We start from the raw sequence: 13,290 nt of genomic DNA, 5'->3' as shown, positions 1-13,290 counted from the left end.
ATAATATTCCATTGTATGGATTAACAAGAACTGTTTTCACCAATCCTCTGGACATGTAAGTTATGTCTAATATTTCCATATTAAACATGACTGTGATGAATGTGATGAACATCTGGTTCATTTATTTTGTGTACTTGTCTGATCATTTATGTAGGTAAAGTCCTAAAAAATGGAATTATTTGGTCAAGAGGTACTGACGTTTTTGACATGTATTACAAAATCTTCCACAATGGTAATACCAATTTCCAGCCCCGAAAGCAGCACGTGAAAGGACTAATTTCACATACCCTCACCAACAGTATTATCGTTCTTTAAAATCTGCAATATGATAGGCAAAAATGGTGTCCCATTGTTTTAATTTGCATTTATTGAAACACTAGTGAAGCTGAAGTTCACATGTGGGCTCATTGTGGTTCCTTGAATTTCCATTGTAAAGTGTTGGTCCCTGTCCTTTGCCTCTCTATCAGGTTGTTGCCTTTTTTTCTGTTGGGTTGTTTCATTATAAGAGCTCTTTAAATACTAAGTATTTAGTACTAACCCTTTGTCAGTCACATCTGTCTCCATTTATCATTTTCCTTTTGACTTCACAAGAGGCAGTATAGGCAGAGACACACTGGCTCTGCTATTTACCAGCTGTGGTGGATGCTGTTTAGATGCCTTGTTCAGAGGCCCTTTACTGAATACACATCTCCCAGCTGCTGTGAGGTTGGCTACTAAGATTACAGCTGCCCTCCTCTCTGTAGAGTTTGCCCTAGAGGGAGCTGCCATACCTGGGGAAGTTACATTTCAGCCCATCCCGATACAGGGGAACTAAAAGCCAGCACCCTTCTCTAAAGTGCGTGAGGTTTATGCTCTAAAAATTCTACAGTGAGGTTTATGCTCTAGACTCTAGAGCCCTCTCTCTATGAATCAGACCAAGGCTAAGATTTCCTTGGAGTTATTCTTGCTCAGCTCTTTTCTGTTCTCTATTCTGTTTCACTCCTTTCCTTACAGGTGCCTCCTGTAGAGCTCTCCCTCAGTAAATCATGTGGATCTAAATGTCCGTCTCAGGATCTGCTTCTAGGGAAGCCAATCTAAGAGTCTGTAAAATGGGGATAATATTAGTACCTACTTCATAAGGTTGTTGTGAAGATGAAATATTAATTAAAATAATAGTAATAGCAAAAATTATCTAGTATTTATTACGCACTAGGCATTGTCCTAAGCAATTTACATGTATTAATTCATTTAGTCCTTATATCAGTCAGGGTCCAGGTATAATCCTTAAACAAGTAAAGTGCTTAGAACCGTGCCTGGTACATATTTAGCATCAATTAATCTTATCTATTATTATTGATTGATTCACTCTCCATTTCAAATCAAAGATTAAGCCTGTTAATAGGTTGTTTCCCCTGTATTTTGAGGTCTCCTTCCCATGCCCCTTTTCTTAGGTATTCCTTTGGAAAGCTCCTTCCCCTTCATTTTTTTCTCTTTTATTACAAAAGGTAGAGCTGCCAAGTCTATATTCTTGCTGAGGAACCTCCACACCCAACATTCTTTTTTTTTTTTTAAACATCTTTATTGGAGTATAATTGCTTTACAATGGTGTGTTAGTTTCTGCTTTATAACAAAGTGAATCAGTTATACATACACATATGTCCCCATATCTCTTCCCTCTTGCATCTCCCTCCCTCCCACCCTCCCTATCCCACCCCTCTAGGTGGTCACAAAGCACAGAGCTGATCTCCCTGTGCTATGCGGTTGCTTCCCACTAGCTATCTGTTTTATGTTTGGCAGTGTATATATGTCCATGCCACTCTCTCACTTTGTCCCAGCTTACCCTTCCCCCTCCCCGTATCCTCAAGTCCATTCTCTAGTAGGTCTGCATCTTTATTCCTGTCTTGCCCCTAGGTTCTTCTGAACATTTTTTTTCTTTTTTTTTTTAGATTCCATATATATGTGTTAGCATACGGTATTTGTTTTTCTCTTTCTGACTTACTTCACTCTGTATGACAGTCTCTAGGTCCATCCACCTCACTACAAATAACTCAGTTTTGTTCCTTTTTATCACACCCAACATTCTGACTTTCTTTCAGTCAAGGGAGCACTGTTATTCTCTGATAGAATTGTTGGAAAAGGAAGCAACAAGCATCATCCACCGGGTTATTCAAATTTGTCTTGACTCAATGGTGTCATTTATAACTCAGAGAAAAGTCCAGCTACCCAGCTTGAGCTTTTAAAAAAAGAAGCTAAGCTTGATCTATCCTAACAACCCAGCAGGTTTAAGGTTATGCACACTCATTGCTCTCTCCCTTCTTCAAGGCACTGGAAAATGGTCAAGTAAGCCTGTGTCAACACCAGGGCATTCATCTAGTAATGTGGAAATGGTGCAGTAAGAACCCCACTGCTGTTTCCCTAGTACCCAGTGTAGTGTTTGGCACACAATAGGCATTTCAACGTATGTGTTATTGAATGGATGACTGAATGAATTTACAAGGCAAGATAGAGCAATGACATCAGTTAATAGTTGTTTATATGTATCTATTTATTTGCCACTTAATATGGTCACCATTTCCTTCCTGCATCTTTAACCATCCAAGATCATTTTCCTTCTCGAAGGAGAACCCATATAGCTTCAGTCAGTGAGGGTCTGTGATGGCAAAATCCGTTTTTGTTTACCTGAAAATGCCTTTATTTCATCCTCATTTTTGAAAGATATTTCCACTGGTTAAATAATTCTAGGTTGACAGTCATTTTCTCTGACCGTAATATCAAAGATATTCTGCTTCTGGTTTATTTTTTTGCAGTTGCAAAGTCACATGTCTGCCTAATTGTTCCATTGGTGGTTTTGTTTTTGTTTTTTTTTTTTTTTGGCTGCGTTCGGCTTTCCCTGGTTGCGGCGAGCGGCAGCTACTCTTCGTTGCGGTGCGCGGGCTTCTCACCGCGGTGGCTTCTCTGTGGCGAAGTACGGGCTTCAGTAGTTGTGGCGCACGGGCTTAGTTGCTCCGCGGTATGTGGGATCTTCCCAACCCAGGGCTGGAACCCGTGTCACCTGCATTGGCAGGCGGATTCTTAACCACTGCACCACCAGGGGAGCCCTCTCTCGCTGGTTTTAAGGTTACTTTGTTTTCAGGGCTCTGCATTTTCATTATCTCATGTCTAGGTGTAAATTTTTTTCTTTTCTTTTTTTTAAAAGTCCTGCTGAAAGTGTTGTCTATTTCTCTTCTTATCTTAGAATTTCAATCAGACACGTGTTAGATCTTCTCAGTCTATCCTCTGTGATTCTCTTTTATATAAAAAAATTAGTTCAGTTCTATCTTCCAATTTGCTCATTCTCTCTTCAGAATGTCTAATCTACTGGTAAACCTGCCCATTGAATTTTAAATTCTATTTATTATGGATTTTTTAAAAAGTCTAGATTGTTTTTAAACCTGCCCATTCATTTTTTGCAGAACTTCGTTATTTATATTTTCAATCTTTTATTTCTTTTATATTAAACATACTTATTTATAGTCTATGACTATTTATAATCTATGACTGTGATCTATTCCAGTTTTAAAGTCTTTATGTGTTTGATTCTGTTATCTGGTTTTTTGTTTGTTTGTTTTGGGGGGGGTTTCCTGCTAATTCTTGTACAAGATGCCTTGTCTCTTTGTATGATTTCTGATATGACTGAGAGTTCACATTTCTTGGAAGTTTTTCTGTGGAAATGTTTGGGGTCTGGCTTAAGTTGGTGTCATAGTCAACTTGGGTTGACAAAATACTGTAAAGTAAAATACCATTGCTTAAAACATCTATTCCTCACAGTTCTGAAGCCTGGAAACCCAAGATCAAGGTGCTGGCAGATTCAGTGTCTGGTGAGGGTGCCTTTTCTGGTTCATAGAGGGCTATCATCTCACTGTGTTCTCACATGGTGGAAGGGGTGAAGTTGCTCTCTGGGGTCTCCTTTATAAAGGCACTAATCTCATTCATGAGGGCTCCACTCTTATGACCTAATCACCACCCAAAGCCCTTATCTCCAGATACCATCACACTGGGGATTAGGTTTAAACATATGAATTTGTGTGTGGGGGGGGGACACAAACATTCAGCCTATAGCATTTGGATTTCTCTAAACCTTTGCCAGCTGCCTGGGGGCACCACCAACCTGAAACCACTTTAAGGTAAACTATGTGCTTGAGTTTTTCAGACAACTCAGGTAGAGAAGATAATTGCCTTTGGTTAAAAAAAAAAAAATCTCAGAGGAGATATTTCCCCCTCCATCCTATGTTAAGGCTGATTATAGGCAATTTCCTTTTGTAGTCTTCTAGAAAGAGGCTGAAGAAGCCTTTTGGGAGATCCTGGCTTTATGTGTGGAGTGTCTTATGAGATTCCTCATCTTGGCAGGAAACTGGCCTTTGTCTCTTCTTTCCATGCCTCATGAGACCATGACAGCTAAAACTCAAATTCATCTGATTTAGCCAAGACAAAGCTTGACTTCACGGTTCTACTTATCTCTTTTACTAGTTCTTAGCTTCTGAGTAATCAATCCTTACTTTCATGCTAGCTCATTGATAAATTTTCTATTTTTTTTAATATTTAAAAGCATTTTAAGTTGCTTTCAGTCTGAGTTGGACAAGGTATCTATTTCATTACTGTCAGAAATGGAAGTCTACAGAGTGATTTTCTTCCCTACTTTTTATTCTGAAAAATTCCAAATTTCTAGAAAAGGTAAAAGAATAATACATGAATAGTAGAGTACAAGAATAGTAGAATAGTATATATATATATATATATATATATATATATATATATATATATATCCCCATACAGCCTCACCGAGATCCAATTGTTAATATTTGGTTTGTATTTCTCTCTGTCTTTTGCTGAGCCATTTGAATATAAGTTGCAGAAGTCATGGCTCTTTACCCTTAAATATTTCAGCTTGCATCTTCTAAAAATTAAATTCTCCTATAGAGCCATAATTCCATATCTTAGAAAAATAACAGTAATTCCATAATATCATCTAATACACAGTCTATATTCAGATTTCCCCAATTGTTTCTTAAATGTCTCTCCCTTCTTCTCTCTCTCTCTCTCTCTCTCTCTTCTCTTTCCCCTGTCTCTCTCTGATTTAGAACTCCATCAAGATTCACGTACCTTTTTTTGGTTTGTTTTTTCTGACAATGATGTTTATGAAGAGTCTGGGCTAGCTGGCTAATAGAATGTCTCAAATTCTGGATTTATTTCACAGTGCTTTTTAAAAAAATATAAACAGATAAACTTATTTCCATGTTTAAAATCTCCCACTGGCTTCTGTAACAATAAAGCCCAAACGCATTCCCCTGGTTTACAAAGGCCTGCACGAGCTGTATGCTCTCCTCTCCCTCACTGCACTTAACCCACAATGGCCTCTTTCCAGTTTCTCAAACCCACGAAGCTTGTCCTCACAGGCATTAGCTTTAGTCCTTGCGTTAGCTGTTCCCTTTGCCTAATGTGCTCTTCCCTGAGCTTGGCTGGAAAGTTGGCTCCTTCTGATAATTAAAATTTCAGTTTGAATACTGTCCTCTCAGAGTGGCCCCTCTTACCCTGACCCTCAATGTAAAGCAGTCCTTCAGTCACTCTCACACCCCCCAACTTTGAATTCTCTGCATGGTCCCTATCACAGCCTGATATCTTTCTTGTTATTTATTTTAATTGAATTCCAGGAGGGCAGGGCTGTGTTCTTTCTTGCTCGTTACTACATTCGGGCACCTAGAACAGTTCCTGACACATAGCAAAACGGAATAAATACTTGCTGAATACTGTGATGAATAAGCTGAAAGCTGAGGACTGAAAAGAAGCCAGGCATTTAAAGAGGCTGGGGTAAAAAACTTGCAGAGGGAACTGCCAGGGAGAAGGCCCTGAGAGAACCCTGAGGCTTAGTCTATTCTAGTGTCTGAGGAATGTCCTGTGTCCTTGGAGGGAAGTGAGCTAGCAGGAGGGAGAAATGCAGGAGAGTGGAGAGGTGGGCAGGGAAAGATGGTTTAGGGTTTTGCGGGTCATGGCAGGGAATTTAGATTTTATTTTAAATCAAATGAGAAGTCACTAAAGGTTTTCAAGTAGGAGTAGGGGTAGGCCATCTGATTTATACCTTTTAAAAGATAATTTAAAAGATAATTCAACTTGAGTAATATGGAGATAACTAATATGAGTGATAGAAAGTCATATGTGTAAGAGAAGATTTGCAAGGGGGAAATAATGATTCATTTCCGACACGATGAATTTGACATATTGTACTTCCTTTGTGGCTTTCATATCAACACCCCAAAAAGAATTTATGAGTAAGAAGAGATTATAATACCTTATCTCTGAAATAGTACAGCCAGCTAATTCAGTTGTTGCTTCTAAGCACCTGATAGTAAGGGTAGTTGTTGATAATAATGATAACAGGTACCATTTATTGAGCAGTCAGGCACGATGTTAACCGCTTAACAAAACTTACCTCACTTAAGCATCACAACCACCTTTATTAAAAGAGGATTTACTATTTGTGTTTTACAGTTGAGGAAACTGAGGCTAAAGAAGATAAGGATAACTCGTTCAAGGTCAATCAACCAGTAAGTGGCAGAGATGGAACTCAAATCCGGGTCTAGTTTGATGCCAAAGCTGTTATTTTAACCCCTTTGCCATTAACACGTTCTCAGTAAGAGATACTGAAAGTGGAGTTTTCTTAACACAGCCTTAAGCCTGTAAAAAACCTTTAAATTTCATTTCAGTGGAGAAATATCTATTTGAGAAATAATCCGATTAAATTCATCAGATTAGTTAGCCGAGAGAGATTATAGTCTTAGTATTTTTGTAAAGCACAAACAGACCTATTTTTCAGTTAACTTGACGCGAAGAGGAAGGGAATGGAAATAAAACTTAGCCTTCCTAGTGTCTTTGGAATGTAGTTGCTTGAAACTGAGCAAAGCTGCCACCCAACATTCCCGGGAACCAGCGATTCTGCAGTCAACACAAGTTTGCTTTTTTAACAGCTGGGAACGCCAGAATTGTGACACAGCCTCAAGAACTGAGGCTGCCTTGTTCAGACTTTCACACGGGTCCCTCTGTTCCTTTCATAGAGCCCTCTTTTTCTTAAACATCCCGCAAATGCCGCTGAGGGACTCATTCTCCGGGCCGGAACCAAGCCTTCAGGACCGGCGGCACTTGCTTGGGCTTCCCATCTTTTAAAATGCTCTGCGCCAGACGCCGTCTGAAGGACGCTTTCTGGACGATATTTATCGCCCACCCTTCAGCGTCTGAAGAAGAAACAGGAGGGCAGGAAAGCAACTTCAACTTGGTGGTTGAGGACAGACGCCGAGGCCGCGGAGGGACTAAGAGTCCCAAGGTCCCCCTCAGGCCGACACGCAGTCCCCAGCCCACCACAGACGGCGGAGGCAGCACGCCGATGGCCCCGCCCCGCCTCGCCTCCCGCGCTGGCCATTGGCGTGTCCGAAAGACGCGGGGCGTTGTCGGTTTGAATGGGAGCGCCTGGAGCTGTGGGGCGCAGGCGCAGAGGAGGGGCGCGGCAGCGGGCGGGCGGCGCTGCGGGGGACCCCTGCGTGGCGGCCGAGTGGCCGGGAGGCGAGGAGCGCCCCGAGTTCTGACCCACGTGACCTGTGGGGGCGAAGAGGGGGGTTGCGCGCCGGCCTCCCGCGGTGCCTCTGCCTGGGGACCCGCCGGGGGAAGGGCCGCGGCCACCCGCGCGTAGCCCGGGTGGCCCCTGCCGCAGCTTCGCCGCGCGCGCCGCGCTCCCCAGACTCGCCGGCCCCCGCGAGGTGAGTTCGCAGGGGAGTTTGTGGGCGCCCCGCGGAGGGAGGTGACAGGGAGGGGGCGTGTGTGTGAGTGGGGGGCGGGCTCCTTTGTTCGGGGCGGGAGGTGCGCGGGGTGGTCGCGGGGGCGGGCGTCGAGAAACCTGAAGCTCGGGGTGAGCAGCAGCCCGCTCCAGGTCGAGCAGTCGGGTGCTTTCAGGTTGGAGATTTAAAAAGAAAAGTACATTCTAAGAGCTTCATTCCCTAGTTTTTTTAAAAATAAAAAGTACAGTAGGATACAACGACTTCTTACGTATTCGGAGTGTAACAAACATTAAAAACCCGAAACCCTGTGGAATTAAATCCGGGGCGGGTCGCGTTCACTTGTAGTCGTGAGTTTGGTGTCTAAAGCGGGCAGTCTTTTTCAGACACCTGTGTTTACCACATTGACATTCATGGACTTTGGGGAAACCAACCTGTCGACTTACCGTAGGAATTGATAGTTGCTGCAAAAAGTTTTAGTAAGCATAGAATGTCAAGAAAGCGCTTTCCTGAAAATCTATAGAATATCTTCGAATACTAAAAAGTGGAAAACCTATAATTTCCTTGTATTGATGGTAACCAGTTAGCTCATTTTACCTGGTATCATTTGAACTCTTAAAGAAAACGAGTAAGGATGGAAATTCTATTTGCCTTAATGCATAATTTAACCCTCCCGTGGAGTTGAACGAAGTAGATTCTTGGCTTTCCTTTCAGTCGGCTTGTATTGGAGTCGCTGGTGGCGTGTGTGGGAAGCTGAATTTTCAAGCTGCCACTTTAGAAGGGTGCACGGAAGATTTCTGGCTTGATAATCACCAGTGTGATCACCTCTGATAAATACCACTTTTGCTCGGCTTGTCATTATTCAAGAAGCAGCTTTGGTTGATCGTTTAGAAGTCAGTAAGCAGCATTAAAAAGGGACAGATCGCTGTTGGTTGACCTGTGTGTGTGTGAGTGTGTGTAGGTGGGGACTCAGGGGAGGAGGAAGTCTCATACCTACTCTTCTTTACACCCTACCATGGATTCCTTCTGGCAAGCTCTTTCTCAGGCCATTATTTATAATATGAGGAGTGGAGCAGATACAGAGTAAAAAGTTGTGTGTTATTGTTTTAGAGGCATTCCCTCCAAATCCTCTTTGGCTAGATAAGCTGTTTAGTTGTATTTCCTTATGTTATTAAATCAGACATGCAGTGTTACAAATATTATATTTTAATATAAATCTCAGACTTGGTGTTAGGCTAATTAAAACAAAGACAGGTTATAGTAGTTTTTTAAATGGCCTTGTTCTTAAGCATAAAATGTTAATAAGATTTACCTAAAAGATAAAAATTCTGTAATTACTTCTCTGGAATTTTAAAACTGAAAACCTGACATAGATTTAGACTAGTGTTCTAAATCTATTCTAATGTTATTTTTTATAATAACAATGGCAATTATCAGTATTACTACTCTATTGAGTACTTTTAAGTACCAGAGCCAGGCACTGAGGTGCTTTTTATAAATCGTATCTCTAATCATCATGACACATGTTGGATAAGTATCATTACGCCAAACCAACACTGAGAGTTTAACTAGCTCAAGATCGTATAACTAATAAGTCACTGTGCTGAGATTCAAACCATGGCCTGGTCCCAAAGCACATGCTGTATTGCTTCTGTGTTTGTTTAAATCTCCTCCAGGTCTCTGGATTCCATTTGTAGAGACATAATCCTACTTTTAAGATGCCTGTATGTGCTCTGTTCTGCTGTGAACTGTGCAGAAATATTTCAACCCTTCTTTTAGGACAGCTATTTTCCTTTCAATGCTTTATAAGTCACATAACATTTTCAGTGTCCTTTTAATCATCTTTATAAAAACAGTAAAAATATAAGATTAAGACTTTCCTAAGTTATTTACGTGACTATGAATATACTCTTTACTTTGGAGCAGAAATGTATTAAAGTCTGGTTTTCTCACTACCATAGGATTCTTTGCTGCTTCATAGTTCTTATCTTCTTCCCAAGCAAGAAATCAAAAAAATTTGTTGGACATCGATTATGTGCAAAGCAATTTGCTTGGTGTTGTGAGATAGCGGAGAGAAAGCTTCCTTTTCAATAATAGTTTCTGGAGTTTTTGCAGTAACTTCCTTCTGTCCTGCTCTATCTGTTGCTGCCAGTTTATCTTCCTAACACAGATCCAGCTTTGTTTTTCCTTTGTTGAAAAAATTACAAGGTTTCTCATCATATAAATACAAGGCCAAATACTCCTTCAGCCACGTACATATTCAGTGTCCCTCACAATTTAGCACCTTCTTAGACTTCTCTTTTACTACTGCTAACCCAGCGTGCTCATCCTGGCACACTTTATCTGCAATCCCACCTCCTTACTTTTGCTTGAGCATTCCCCATGACTGGAACGCCTTTTCTAGATTTGCCTAATAAGGTTTACCCATCCTTCAAGGTGCAATACAGATTTCCTTGCTTCCAAAAAGCTTTCCCTAGTCCTTTTTACTTAGAATTATTCTTCCTATATCATCTCATAATGTCACTGAATTGAACAGAAACATTTTTGCACTTAATTGTGATAACTTTCAGAAGGAGAAAACAGTTATATTTTCCTATGAAGAATTCTGAATTCAAACTCTCTAGGGATTCTTTTTAGGCATTTATAATCATTTTGCATTTGGGATTTATTTCTCCTTAAAAATGTGTTTGAAACCAATTTTGCCATTTCATAGTTCTTCTGTTAAGAGAACTGATTTATTGTCATTTACTGACTCAAGAACAATGCTCAGGAAAAGGGACCACTTCTTTTCTCCTTCACTATTTAGTTCTTCATACATATATTAATTGATTTAAGCTGATGGCTGACCATCATTGGTAGTAATAAAGGGCTTTTGGTCATATTTTCTGGTGACTTGGTGACGAGTTTTGCTCAAAGTAGTGTTCTCCCCATTGTTTACTAATAAGTATTTATCTTTTTTTTTCTGACATAGTAATGTCCTCATAAGATGATGTTTATTTTGCATTTACTTCTTTGAGCTCCTATTAATTGCATCATGTTTGTCCAATAATTTGTTTATTTATTAACAAAAGATTACAGATTGGAAAGGGCAAAGATTAATGTATATATTTAGGTTTGGTTTTTGTCTTTTTTTTTTAAGAAATTGGGCTTAGTGTGAATCATCAGTGTTTTGGGATTGCAGACGTTTTCTTGTGATCACCTGGCCTTATAACCTGAGTAGTCATTTGGAATGTACTGAAAATATAATTGGGGTTGATTGAATTTTTTAAAAAAATTATCATTGTGTCTTCTATAACCTTGATATTAAAATACTGCTATGTGTCCAATTTTGTGTGTTTACAGTAATTAACTAAAAATCATTTATGTGTCTAGTTGAAACTCTTCCAAAAGGTTATTAATTTTACTAATGGATTAAAAGTACAATATATTTTAAATTGTTTTATAGGAGGGAAAATTAACATTATTTGTAGACTCTGGGCTTCAGTTTGAGGAAAAATAAAACCAAGTAATAGAAAAATACTAATTCGTTATAATGAACATATATAAGACTTTTCTCCTTTAGTTGGACATACTTATATTCTTAAATATAAATAAGTAATCTTGTTGAAATAGGATTTTTGATTCATTAACTGCTTTGCTGGGAAAAAAGGTAACCAAGATTAGAGCTGTTGCATAAAAGAATCTTCCTTTTGTTCTTGAAATTTTTAAGCAACTGTTTCATCCTCTATTAAATTATTGTAATCACTAAGGACTGTAATTTCAGAACAGCAGTTTTAATGATTAGCATAGTCACTGGCATAATTCAGATTGGCTCCATGTTAATCTAAAAATAGATCCCCTTTCTAGTTTATCACCCCCTTCCCCCAGGAAAATATTCAGTATTCAACTTCTTTCTGATTTATCACGGGCTGCCAAACCTTAAGACACTAAGAGGCTGCCTGTGCAGTAATGATTATATCTGTAGTGCTTCATGTAGAGACGGTTGGAAACTACTGTTGAACTACAAACTTTCAGCCTATCTCATAAGTAGACTCATACACTTGGTCCTTTCTCACCGTTAAACATCAATGCTAAGATGAAGGCTTGAAATATTCAAATCCCTTTCTTCTAGGTTACATTTTGTTTTAGTATTTATCTAATTTGAAATTTCATATATGGTGTTTATTAGTGTTTTGTTTATGCAGAGAACATATTCTTTGAAGTCCTTTTAGCTTTATGTGATGGATAAAAATATAAATGCTCTTCACCAAAAAAGGAAGTTTATATATAGTGGTTTAGAATGGTGAGCTTTTAGGTGTAAACCTTGGAAAAAAAGAAAAGGAATTCTTATTTTATATTACTAAAATTGTTTTTGGATTATACAAACTTTGAAATAGTTGCATTCATTGTTTTACCTTTTTAATGTCCACAGCTCTAGACCTGAATTTCTTGTTTTCTAATCTGCCAAGAATAAATATGAGAGTTTAAAATCAATAGTGCTTTTACTTTGCATGTATTTGCTGTTTTTCAGAATGACCCATGAGGTTTAATTTCAAATATACATGGGAACCCTTCTGACTGGTGATGTGCCTTTAAGATATAGATTTACTTGGAATCTAGAACCATTATTCTAATCTATTCATTGAATTTATTCTATTTATTTAGCTGATCAGTAGTCACAGTTTATTAGAAAGTTTTTATAATGAAATATGTATTTATTTAACAGTTACACTGTTAGTTACACTTGTTTTTTAACCTAACTTGGCCTAATATCTTACAGACTTATATTTATTGTTGCAGACTTAAAGGTTACCAATAAATTGAGATGTAACCTCAATTGGAGCACATACTTCAGGATTATATATTTGCTAAAGGAAAACTTTACTGATACAGTTTTTATAGCATACTCTGTGGCAAATTCTCATTTCTCCAGAATGATAGAGAATAGAATCATCTGCTTTACTATGTACGATGATTGTTTATTTTATTAATTTCAGATTGTGTAAAGTAATTTACATTTGATATATATAATTGTCAGTTAACACGAAAACTATGTCCAACACTATAGATAGATATAGATAGATACACACATGCGTATAATCTTGAGTTCACAGTATTATGTGACAGTTTGATTATATTATTGGTTTAGAAATTTAGTATGTTGAGTAAAGAATCAGACCTTTTATGCATTGCTTTATTTTTTTTTCTCCCATTGCAATTTCTCCTTAATTTTGCCACTGACTCATCACAGTTTTTTGTTTTTTTTTTTAATTTATTTATTTATTTTTGGCTGTGTTGGGTCTTTGTTTCCGTGCAAGGGCTTTCTCTAGTTGCGGCGAGCAGGGGCCACTCTTCATCGCGGTGCACGGGCCTCTCACCGTTGTGGCCTCTCTTGTTGCGGAGCACAGGCTCCAGACGCGTAGGCTCAGTAGTTGTGGCTCACGGGCCTAGTTGCTCCGCGGCATGTGGGATCTTCCCAGAGCAGGGTTCGAACCCGTGTCCCCTGCATTGGCAGGCAGATTCTCAACCACTGCGC

General features: G+C 39.1%; 1 protein-coding gene across 3 annotated transcripts in view; it reads left to right on the top strand.

Annotated features, from left to right (window-relative positions):
* Positions 1-7,635: 7,635 nt before the first annotated feature.
* Positions 7,636-13,290, top strand: part of GPSM2 (G protein signaling modulator 2) — a 72,871-nt gene continuing 67,216 nt past the window's right edge. The window contains exon 1 of one of the 3 annotated variants that reach the window (XM_082450633.1): positions 7,636-7,760. The gene's annotated coding sequence lies outside the window, so the exon portion shown is untranslated. The remainder of the gene's footprint in view (positions 7,761-13,290) is intronic. The other 2 variants (XM_082450634.1, XM_082450632.1) reach the window with 2 other exon arrangements.

The sequence above is a fragment of the Balaenoptera physalus genome, assembly GCF_965194825.1.
Source record: "Balaenoptera physalus genome assembly, chromosome: 1".
In the NCBI taxonomy this organism is placed as follows: Eukaryota; Metazoa; Chordata; class Mammalia; order Artiodactyla; family Balaenopteridae; genus Balaenoptera; species Balaenoptera physalus.
This window is presented reverse-complemented; position numbering and strand designations above follow the sequence as displayed.